Source organism: Piliocolobus tephrosceles, chromosome 12 (genome assembly GCF_002776525.5).
Source record: "Piliocolobus tephrosceles isolate RC106 chromosome 12, ASM277652v3, whole genome shotgun sequence".
Classification (NCBI taxonomy): domain Eukaryota; kingdom Metazoa; phylum Chordata; class Mammalia; order Primates; family Cercopithecidae; genus Piliocolobus; species Piliocolobus tephrosceles.
Genome location: NC_045445.1, coordinates 1,301,046 through 1,313,329, shown reverse-complemented (window position 1 = coordinate 1,313,329; position 12,284 = coordinate 1,301,046). Strand labels below are relative to the sequence as shown.

Sequence of the window (12,284 nt, the reverse complement as noted above, 5' to 3'; positions counted from 1 at the left end):
AAGTTATTTTTCCTAATTTTCCAAGACTCACATTTCCTAATTTCAAAACTTACCACAAAGCTACAGGACTCAAGTCTGTGTGGTACTAGCACAAAGATACTTATAGATCAATTGAACAGAATTAAGAATTCGGAAATAAACCCTTACATCTATGGTCAACTGATTTTTGCCAAGGGTGCCAAGACCATCATCAATGGCAGAGAGAATAGTCTGTTTTACAAAAGGTGTTGGGACAATTAGACACCCACAAGCCAAAGAATGAACTTGGACCCCTAGCTCAGACCATATACAAAAATTAACTCAAAATGGATCATAAATCTAAATGTAAGAGCTAAAACTATAAAACTCTTGGAAGAAAACACAAGAGTAAATCTTGATGACCTTGGCTTAGGCAATGGTTTCTTAGAAAGGATGTCCAAAGTATCAAACGAGCAAAGCAAAAAATAAATTGGAAAATGAAAAACTACTGTGCTTCAAAGGGCACCATCAAGAAAGTGAAAAGACAACCCACAAAATAACAGAACCCATTTGCAAATTACATAGTAGCTGATAATTGACTTGTATCTAGATCATAGACAGAACCAACGCAACTCAATAACAAAAAGAAATAACCCTATTAAAATTTGGTAAAGGGATTTTGTTCACCGCTGCTGTGCTCACGTTGCTACTGTGGTTCTGAGGCAGCAGGAAGAGATGCGGCCCCTGGACGTCGTCGAGCTGTCAGAACCGGAGGAAGTGGAGGTGCTGGAGGTGGAGGAGGATTTTGAGCAGTTTCTGCTCCCGGTCATCCATGAGATGCGAAAGGACATCGCGTCGCTGACAAGCACTGGCCAGCGTACCTGTGGAAGCAGAGGACGCTGTGGAAGATGGGCAATATGCTCATCCAGATCAAAACCCAGGTGGGAGCTTCGGAGGAGCATCCTCAACCACCTCAACAACCCGGGCAACGCAATGGAGGGCAGGGTGGCCAAGAGGTGCCAGAAGGCCGAGGAGAAGGCCAAGGAAATGGTGAAGATGGCAGAGATGCTGGTGGAGCTGGCCCGGAGGATAGAGACGAACGAGTTGAGAGCACGGTCGGTGGTTTACAGCCAATGGATTCTGGTCATCTGGTGGAGACTGGCTGACACGCAGGAGAAGCTGAAACCAGAGAGCCTTTGGTTTTCTCTGTTTTCCTCTGTCCACGCTCTGTCCTCACTCACACTCAGTTCTCTGCTATGGTCTGTGGTTGATGAACTCAATGTGAGTTTTGATTGTTAGCGTTTTTGTCTGGGGAAGTAAGTTTGTTTGGAAAATGCTCTCTCATACAGGAATGAGGACCTAGACCACGCTCTTGCAGCAGTCACATTTGTTCCCGGGCTTTGGTTGTTATTTCTAGATGTTTGAGGTGCTTTGCTCTTTCTTGTGTGATCTGATAGCTCCATGGAACTTTGGGTCTGTGTGTGGCACATGAGCCTCACAGTTGGAGTTCTCCAGCTCTGGAGGGGCTGAAGGAGCCGCAATAATTCTAGAAGATGACTCCATACAGCAACTACTGAAGAAAGGACCAGACTTCAACTGGGAATGTGGATGGGCTGACCTGGCTTGGACCCATGAATCTGGAGAAGAGCTGGAGAATGGAGAGTATTATCTGTATTTGAAGACTTTAATTTCTGTGTGAGACCAAAGGAGGAGAGATATATTTTGTTCAAAATTTAAATTTTGTGTGGTACACTATCTGATCTAACCTGTCTGGTGAGTTTGTTTGGACAACCTAATTCAGCTTTATCTGACATGGAACCTAAAATAGAGGATGAGATCTTGATATTCTGTACAAGTTGATGTAGTACCCTGATGCATTTCAGGGACTTAGCATAAAATGAAAGAGATTTGCAAAGACCCTTGAGGAGCTGGGGGATGAGAGTGTGGAATTGTGCATTGGTCCCTAAACTGGAGTGGAAGAGGCATCTTCAAGGTTCATACATTGTCCAGCTATAAATTCATTTGAGTAGCAGAACTGATAAATATTTGGGGTCAAAACCCTACCATGTTTTTTTTTTAACTTACCATATTAATCAAAGTATTCATTTGCTTGAAAAGAAAAAAAATTGGGCAAATGATCTAAACGGACATTTCTCAGAAGACTATGTATAATGTGCCATGAGCACATGAAAAAATGGTCAACATCACTAGTCATTAGTGATGCAGATCACTAGAAAATGCAAATCAAAACTAGAATGAGGCCAGGTGCAGTGGCTCATGCCTATAATCCCAGCACTTTGGGAGGCTGAGGCAGGTGGATCACCTTAGGTCCGGCATTCGACACCAGCCTGACCAACATGGTGAAACCCCGTGTCTCCTAAAAATACAAAAATTAGCCGGACATGGTGGTAGATGCCTGTAATCCTAGCTATTCAGGAGGCTGAAGCAGGAGAATCGCTTGAACCCAGGAGGCAGAGGTTGCAGTGAGCTGAGATCGTGCCACTGCACTCCAGCCCGGGCGACAGAGTGAGAGTCTGTCTCAAACAAGAAAAAAAAAAAAAAAAAAAACTCGAATAAGATACAATTCACACCTGTTAGGATGACTAATAAAATTAAAATGGAAAATAACAAGTGTCTGTTTGGAGAGGATATGGAGAAATCAGAGCCCTCATACATTGCTAGTAAGATGTTCAATGGTTATAGCCATTTGGGAAACTAGTCTGGCAGTTCCTCCAAAGGTTAAACATAGAGTAACCATGTGACCTAGCAATTCCACTCCTAGCTGTACAGCCAAGAGAAGTGAAAGTATATGCCCACACCAGATAATTTGCACGAATGTTCATAGCAGATTTATTCATAATAGCCAAAAAGCAGAAACAACTCAAATGTCCATCAATAGATGAATAAACAAAATGTGGCATATCCAGGCAATGAACATTATTCAGCCCCCAAAAGCAATGAAACACTGGTCCATGCTGCAGTGTTGATGAACCTTGGAAACATTATGCCAAGCCAAAGAAGCCAGACACAAAAGGCCACAAAATTATATGAGTCCATTTCTATGCCAGATTGGAACAGGCAAATCCATAGAAAGGAAGACAAATGGTTGCCAGGACTTAGGGGGAGAAGAGAATGAGGAGTTAGTGCTTAGGTGATACAGGGTTCCTGTTGGGGTGATAAAAACGTTCTGGAATGAGATCCTGGTAATGGTTACTTAACTCTATGAGTATTTTTTAAAGTACTGCATTGTACACTTTAAAATTTTTTGTAAAGGCAGAGTTTGCCATGTTGTCCAGGCTGGTCTTGAACTCCTGGACTCAAGTGATCCACCCATCATGGCCTCTCAAAGTGCTGGGATTACAGGCATGAGGCACCATGCCTGGCGTGTATACTTTAAATCGGGAAACAGGGTGAAGGGTACATGGGACCTCCCTGCACTGTCTTTAGAACTTCCTGTGAATCTATCATAACTCAAAATAAAAACAAGCCAACAACAAAAGGTGTCAGATGAACTGGGCTCATTCAGGTGTTGGCAGAATTCAGTTCCCTGGAGCTAGGCCCTCCTTTCACCTTCCAGCCATCGATGATGCCAAGAGCTCTTCCCATCATCTCTGCATCTTTCTGACTTCGGCTTCTGGCCTGGGCCAGTGAAGCTCTGCTTGTATGAGCTCATCTCCCTATGTTAAGGTCAACTGATGAGTGGCCCGAATCACATCTGCAAAGTCCCTTTGGCCATGTAATGTAACATACTCACGGGCGTGACACGGGAATGAAGGTCATGGGGGCCGAAAATTCTGCCTACCAGAAGTTGATTATTTCAAAGCTATTTGGGATGGAGAATCCCCAGGATCAGTGAGGAGGTGGATGTTGGGGTGGAGGAAGAGGAGATATCAAGGAGCTTTCCCAAGTTTGGGCCAACCGGGTGGGTGAAGGTGCCAGTCTCCGAGATGAGGGACGGGTGTGGGAAGAAGACGCGCTCCATTGTGACACGTGGAGTTTGAGGGGCCTATGTCTTCCTGGGGATTGTCCCCTAAGGGAAAGGTCTGGACAGCCATAAGAGGGACTGAGGTCACCCAGGACGAGGGTGGCGGGTGAAAAGGAGCTGCCGGGGCAGCGGGCCGCCGCGAGCCCCTCCTGGGATCTTCCACCCCAAGCTCAGCCCGCGATTCTCTTCCTGGACCCCTCCTTCTCCTTCCTCTCCAAAGCCCTCCCTGGAAGGAGCCCCCCATGCTGATCGCAGCTGCCGCTAGGGGGCAGAGCCGTCTACATCAAAAGCCACTCTGCTCCAGCGTGCGCGTGCGGGGAGGTGCGCGAGCCCGTGTGCACGCACGGCGGGGCCTCGCTTGACGCTGAGTCCCGCGAGCTAGGCTCGCCACCCCCACCCCATCCCCCTGCTGCTGGGAGCCCCAGGCAGTCCCCGGCCAAGGGGTTCCAAAAGGTCCCCTCTGTTGGGGACTGGGAAATAGGCCCTGCCCCAGTGTCCCCCAAAGCGCCCGCCCTCCCCTGGTGTGGCTGGAGAGGGGTCTGATCCGGTGGGGCTGAGTCCGGAGCTGGGTCTCCTCCTCCGGGCCCGGGGTTGCGGCTGGGGGCGGTTACTGCCCCTCCCCACCTCAGCCCCGCACCCTCCACGCCGTGTCTCCGGCATCGAAATTCACAGCAAAATACACAACTAGTGAAGAACTGGGCTCGGGTCCCAGAAATAGGCTGCCCTTTCCAGAGGGTGACGGGAATATCCTCCCTGCTTCCCGTTGCCATGGTTTCCGCTCAGCCACCAGGCAGCCTGTTGCGCGGCAGCCATTTGCCGCGACGAGATGCTGCTGCCGCTGGTGTGCAGCAGGCCGCCACGCGAGGAAGGGGACAGACTGCCCCGGAGACCCGCCCGCCACGGAGAAAAGGCCACGGATCTAAAGACATCGGAGGGCGGCTAGGTGGACCAGATGGACAAATGCTAGCGTCAGCACCTGTCTGCAGGGGCGCCCTTGGCCTGGGCGCTGGACCCAGGCCATCAGGACTGGAGAGCCTTCTTCTCTTCTGGCCGGAGAAAGAGCAAGGGGTGGCTTCCTGGCAGGTTCAGAGCTGGCACAGCACAACAGAGCCTAGAAAATCACTAGCAGGGCTGAGCTCAGGGTTCCACGGCTGCAGGCTTCCTGTTGGACCCAGTCTGCTCAAGGACTCCCTCACAGCCCAGTGCTTTCTGTTCACCCCAGGGTGCTCCCCGCCCAACCTCCTAGCCTCAGTGAGTGGGAAATGTCTGTGCTGCCCACTTGTCCTCAAATGCCTGTCCTTGCTCAGCTGCTCCCTGCTCTGCCCCATCTGGAGGGGACAGGGCGAGGAGGCACCCTGGAGTCCTGACCCCAGCTTGGGCAACACAGCCTAGTGGGGTAATCACACCTGGGCCTGCAGCCCCTCCAGCACTTCCTGGGGCTGTGCCGGCCATTCCAGACCATTCCTGTTGGTGGAACTCATGACAGGGCTTGTTTACGCCAGTCACTGTGTTCTGGCACCTCCCCCACCCCGATCATTAACTTTTCTGGTCCTTTTCAGTTATTAAAATTCAGCCCAGACTCACATCCCATGGGCCTCCCCTCCCCATCCTTGGGGCTGGAATGGACTGGAATGGAGAGGAGGTGGCCTGACCTGCCGAGGCAGGCAGAACTTGTGCCAAGCTGAGGGGGTGAGAGGGGCCCCATCTTTGCCTGGACTTTCTGATGCCTGCCAATGGGGTCACCCTTTCCCGCGGGCGGACTCAGCCCCCTCCTTGCTAAGGCTAAAAGACCCTTTGGGACTGGGAAGCCCTGTCCTCTCTGGGCCCCACCAGTGTCTACGGGACCCCCTCAGACCTCTGGCTCCCACACCTTGTGCCCCCGGGCAGAAGGCAGCTAGGGTAAGAGTGCCTTCAGTCCTGCCAGGTTCAGCAAATGTCCTGCCTTCAGAAACCTCAGCGGGCAGACAGGCAGGTGCCTGCTCAGGAATACGGCATGACCCCCATCCCCAGGGGGACATACCCAGCTCTCCCCACAGCCTCCGGGGACTGCGGACTGTGTCCACAGCACTGGCAGGGCCTTATTTTCTCCCAACATTTTGGCATTTTATGGTTTAAAAACAAAGCATTCCCCTAAGGGCAGCCTGTTTCCGCACCGGGCTTCCGTGGGAGTGAGTGGGGCTGGTCTCCTGAGGGAAGTGTGATTCTCACCGGGGTCAGGGCCCAAGACGAGCCAGGAGGGCGCTTACCCCTTTGGGACATCTTGCCCTTGTCCTTTCTGTTTTCTCTACTCAGGCCTCTCCCCTGAGCTGAGGAAACCAAGAGAATTCTTGTCCTTTTGGATAAAGACCTTTTCCTAAGATTGTTTTTTCCTAGAAATACGCATACCTTATTAAGATATTTTGGACTGGCCGGGCGCAGTGGCTCACGCCTGTAATCCCAGCACTCTGGGAGGCCAAGGCGGGGTGATCACGAGGTCAGGAGTTCGAGAGCAGCCTGGCCAACATGGTGAAACCCCATCTCTACCAAAAATACAAAACAACTAGCCGGGTGCGGTTGGGCATGCCTGTAATCCTAGCTACTTAGGAGGCTGAGGCAGGAGAATTGATTGAACCCGGGAGGTGGAGGTTGCAGTGAGCTGAGATCGTGCCACTGCACTCCAGCCTGGGTGACAGAGCGAGACTTCGTCCAAGGAAAAAAAAAAAACAAACATATTTTGGACTGATTTTGTGTGTCCTGATGCAGTTTTTCTTTGTGCATTAGACATAGTTAAACACACAGTGCAGCCAAGTGCAGGGCCACACCGCCTCGCTGCTCTGTTCCCTCACAGAGCCAGGCACGACAGCTGCGGGCACAGGAAGCAATGGCCTGGAGCCAGAGGGGGCAACGCTAGCCCAAGGGCAAATGGGCAACCCTGTGCGAAAGGCTTCGGCAGCCAGACCATCTACTTTAGAAGAAAGGTGAAGAAAAAGCCCCCAGGAGAGGAAGCAGCCCCTAACCCAACTGACAAGCAATCCTTTCACAGAGACAGAAGGGCCTTCAGTGAATTGGTTTCAAAGTGCTTGATTTCTTTAAATCAGAACAATTGATCATTAGAGAACTGATTAAGCTACAGCCGCTGTTGAATAAAAGGTAAAAATAAACTCCTTCATTTGAATTCCAAATTCAGGCTTGGAGGTGACCTAGCCATGAGGCAAACTGGCTGTGGGTGGACAGGGCTGCACACAGAGCCGGTGGGTGGACGTCACCTGAAGTCTTCCCTCCTCCCAAAGTGTGGGTGCTGGGACCCCAAGGGCGCAGTGTGAATTTCCCAGCACTTAACACCACGATAGCCCAGGTACAGAGGCTGCTGAGGGACTGGTGCAGGTTCTCCAAGGGCCACTGCTGTGCCCAGAATGAGCCGCTAGTTCCGGATCAGGAGGAGCAGGGGCTGAGGGGGGGGTCCCAAAGGAGAGACTGGTTCAGGGGCAGCTGCAGTTTACCAACGGGTGCAGAGGTACTTTGACATTTTAGCCACAGGCACAGCCCTACCGGTGGGTACCAGCTGTTGTGACCAGAGATGGCAGGGGTCAGAGCCAGTCCTGGGACCCAATTTCTCCCCTCATCTGTTACCTGGAGGGGTCACCAGGGCCTAATGAAGACTTTTGAGGTTTCTTAGACACGAAAGAATTACGGTGCCTCTCCATATGGAATTCAGCAGAACTCTCACCTTTTAAAATGGTCTAGTAGACACTGAGTAGACACAAAAGAACATTTACAAAATATGTGTAAGTGTAAAAAACAATACAGCGAACTTCTGTGTACTCACCACCAGCTTAGAAGAAAGGTAACGTTCCCTTTGAAGGACCTTGAGTGACCCTTGTCTTCGCCCCGTGTCCCCCACCCCCACTTCAGAGGTGACCACCTTCTTGAATTTTACATTTACCACTCGTGTGTTTCTTTATAGTTTCACCACCTTTGCATCCCCAAACAATATATTTTTTAGTTTTGCCTGTTTTGAATTTTATATAAATGGAATCATACTGTCTGTATTATTCTATAACCTGCCTTTCTACTGAATGTGGTATTCACCAGACTAAGAGCTATAATCCATTTTTCCCGCAAGCATTCTGTTCTGTTGTGGGATTAAACTACAACTGATCTCTGTATCATCTGCTTGGTGGATGGGGGAATTGTTTCCACTTTTTGGGCTGTTACCAGAGTCCTGATGCCCAGCACAAGTTTCGCTAGTGGGTATATCCAGGGGAAAATCCCTGGGCCACCAGAAATGTACACTTGCAACTTTGCTGGGCAATGACAAATTGTTTCCTCAAGTGGTTGTACCAGTCCATATGCCCCGCTGTAGCATACAAGCTTTCTAACGGTTTCACAGCCTTGCCAACACTTGATGTTGTCGGACCTTATTTTCCATATGGATAACCAGCATAATTTATTGAACATCTCCTTCCCTCACTGGCCAGCAATGCCAACTTTGTCATACATTAAGGTTTTTGTTGTTGTTGTTGTTGTTGTTTGTTTCTTTGTTTGTTTTGAGACAGGGTGTCACTCTGTCACCCAAGCTAGAGTGCAGTGGTGTGATCTCAGCTCACCACAGCCTCAACCTCCCGGGCTCAGGTGATCCTCCCACCTTAGTCCCCCGAGTAGCTGGGACTACAGGCGCCCACCACCATGCTCGGCCAATTTTTTTTAAGTTTTGTAGACACAGGGTCTCACTGTGTGTTGCCCGGGCTAGTCTCAAACTCCTGGGCTCAAGTGATCCTCCTGCCTCAGCCTCACAAAGTGCTGGGATTCCAGGCACGAGCCACTGTGCCAGGCCCGCACTATCTTAAATATGGCACCTTTATAATAATTTTTAGAATCTGCTGAGGCAACTCCACCCACCTCCTCCTTCTCTATGAGTGTCTTAGCTATGCCATTTGTTCTTCCATATAGATGTAAGAACCACCTTGTCAAGCTCCATTTACAAATGGCATTTAGATTACAATTACGTTCAATCTAAAACTTAAATTGGGAAGAACTGGCATGCTCAAAACCTTGATTTTTCAGAAAATCCTGGATATCCAAGGTAATGGCAGCCCCGTAAATCTGAAACTCTCAACAGAGCTTCCGAACCAAAATCATTTTTAAAAAGCAAGCACAAATAAAACCACCCAAAACCCATGTCCTCAGTATAATCAGAAGACAAAGAGCATTTGAACTTCAAAGTACCTAAAACAGATCAAGTCACAAGGATGGGGAAATAGATCCTCACAGGAAATACAAACGGAAACAAGTGAAGCAAACCATATATCAAACAACAACACAACCACCTTGAAAGAGAAAAAAACTCAGCAAGCAGCCTGACCGCGGTATGGGACTCTGTGTCCTCAAGGGAAAGACAAAAAGGACTCTAGACAAACCTGGAAATCTACATAGTTTTCTTCTTTGCAGAGACATGAGTTGATGATTCTGAAACTACTTTCCAAGTATTCTAGGACTGAGCAAATACATAAATATATTGTGGATAATGGGAGCCAACTTTCTCAGCAAGAGGGAAAACATTTACCAACCAAGAAGTAGGAGGAAGACTAGAATGGACCTGGTGCCGTTGGGTTGAAATTGGATGGGTCAGTATGTACTCATGGTAGATAGATACATAGACAGATAGATGTGGGACTGTATATACATATATATACATATATGTATCTGCATATATGTATGTATTCTCTATGTGTGTGTAATTTCCCAGTAAGCTTCTAAGTGCCATTATCCACTCAAAATGAATCAGGGATCCTAGGAGAAATGGCTGATTCCAGAAAAGGAGACCAGGGAAAGTCAAGATGAGCCTAGAATACCCTGTTCTTCCAGAAAGGCAGAAACCCCCCGAGTCCACACTGATAAAAAGAAATAAGTATAGTTGTACACTGAATAATGACATTTTGGTCAAAAACAAACTGCACATATGACAGTGGTCCCACAAGATTATTATACTGCATTTTTTTTGAGATGGGGTCTCACTCTGTTGCCCAGACTGGAGTGCAGTGGCATGACCTCAGCTCACTGCAGCCTAGACCTCCCAGGCTCCACCAATCCTCCCACATCGGCCTCCCTAGTAGATGGCACCTGCCACCACGCCTGGCTATTTTTCAACTTTTTTGTAGAGATGGGGTCTCACTATGTTGGTCAGGCTGTTCTTGAACCTCTAGGATCAAGTGATCCTCCCGCCTCAGCCTCCCAAAGTGCTGAGGCTACAGGTGTGAGCCACCATGCTCGGCATATAATACTGCATTTTGACTGGACCCTTTCTAGGTTTAGATACACAAATACTTACCACTGTGTTATAGTTGCCTACATTATCATGCTGTACAGGCTTGTAGCCCAGGAGCAATAGGCCATTCCACATAGCCTGGGAGTACAGTAAGCTACACCATCTAGGTTTGCGTATGTGCACTCTAGGATGCTCGAACTATGATGTAATCGCCTAACAACACTCTTCTCAGAACATAGCCCCATCATCAAGCAATACATGATTATAAAGGGGGAGAAGGGAAGCTCTTTCTCACAGAACAAAGCCAAATAATAAATGAAGAAGGAATGATGGACATAGGAAATCGCCATTTGGCAACTATTGTAGTAATGAGTTTCAAGCAAAAAATAATCAATGAATGAAAAAACTCGTGGGAACCGGACAGCAGAGACACCTGGAAGATGCCACCTTAACCACATGATCAAAGTGATCATCATCAGCAATGGGACAAGGGGACCGGCGTCATGGCCTCCTGATGCCATACACAGAGAGGGACGCAGCACTTTCTGAGCTATTCCCATGGAAAGTGCAAAACCTGGATGGAATCATGAAGAAACATCAGCCAAGCCCCAACACACAGAAGTGCTGCAAAATCACTGGCCCATTTGCTCCTGAAAACTGTCAAAAGCCACGAAGAACAAAGAGCTGGTCAAGACTTAAGGAGACTGAAGGGCTAGGTCAACTGCATAGAACATGTGATCAGAGGTGCTCCTTTTCTGGAAAGAACTTTATAGAAAAGATACTATTGGCACAATTAACAAACTCTAAGGTCTGTAGATTATAGTATTTTTTTTTTTTTTTTGAGACAGAATCTTGCTGTGTCACCCAGGCCGGAGTACAGTGGCATGATCACAGCTCACTGCAGTGACAAACTCCCAGGCTCAAGCAACCCTCCTACCTCAGCCTCCCCAGTAGCTGGGACCACAGGTGCACAACTACATGCCTGGCTGAAATTTTTTTAACTTTTTGTAGAGATGGGGTCTCACGTATTACCCAGGCTGGAGTGCAGTGGCACGATCATGGCTCACTGCAGCCTCCACCTCCTGGGGTTGTGATCCTCCCGCCTCAGCCTCCATAGTAGCTGGGACCACAGGCGTGCACCACCACACCTGGCTAACTTTTCTTGTATTTTTTTTTTTGTAGAAATGGAGTTTCTCCATTTGCCCAGGCTGGTCTTGAGCTCCTGGGCTCAGGGATCTGCCCACCTTGGCCTCCCAAAGTCTAGGATTGCAGGTATGAGCCACCGCGCCTGGGAAACACTTGTTGGTGTCCGTCCTTTTGAATAGAGCCATCTTAGTGTGAAGTGGTATCTCATGTGACTTTGATTTGCATTTCTCTGACGACTGGTGATGTTGAACATCTTTTCATGTGCTCATTCGCCTCTCCTACATCTTATTTGGAGAAATATCTATTCAAATCTTTCACTCACTTTAAAAATTGGGTCATTTATTTTTTTATTGTGGGGTTTTGTGAGGTTCTTGATATATTCTAGATACAAGTCCCTTATCTGATATATAATTTGCAAATCTTCTATCTCATTCTGCAAGTTTTCTTTTCACTTTCTTGATAGTAACATTTGCAGTGCAGAACTATTCAATTTTGATGAAGCCCAATTTATCTATTTTATCTTTTGTCACTTGGACTTTGGGTATCACATTTAAGAAATTATTGCCTGACCTAAGGTCACGAAGATTTACACCTACGTTTTCTTCTAAGAGTTTCATAGTTTTGGGGCTCGCATGTGAGTCTTTAATACATTTCGAGTGAGTGTTTCTGTATGGTGTGAGGTTGGAGTTCAGCTTCATTCTTTGGCATGTAGACATTTAGTTGCCCTAGCACCATTTATTAAAGAGATGATTCTTTCTCCCATTGAATGGTCTTGGTGCGCTTGGCAAAAATCAATTGACCATTGATGTGTGGGTTTATTTCTGGCCTCTCAATTCTACTCCATTGATCTGTGAGCCTTTTCTTATGTCAATACCATGCAGTCTTGATCCTCGTAGGTTATCCTAAAGTTTGTATTTGATAATTCCACTATGGGTCTATTTCTGCTGCTTC

General features: G+C 48.0%; 1 long non-coding RNA gene and 1 pseudogene across 1 annotated transcript; both read left to right on the top strand.

Annotated features, from left to right (window-relative positions):
- The first annotated feature begins 693 nt into the window (after window positions 1–693).
- LOC111535849 lies at window positions 694–4,886 on the top strand (annotated as a pseudogene).
- A 6-nt stretch (window positions 4,887–4,892) lies between these two features.
- On the top strand, window positions 4,893–7,078 carry LOC111535854. The gene is made up of 2 exons (XR_002729586.1): window positions 4,893–5,194; window positions 6,771–7,078. It is a non-coding gene; the product is annotated as an uncharacterized LOC111535854 (long non-coding RNA).
- The last annotated feature ends 5,206 nt before the right edge of the window (window positions 7,079–12,284 follow it).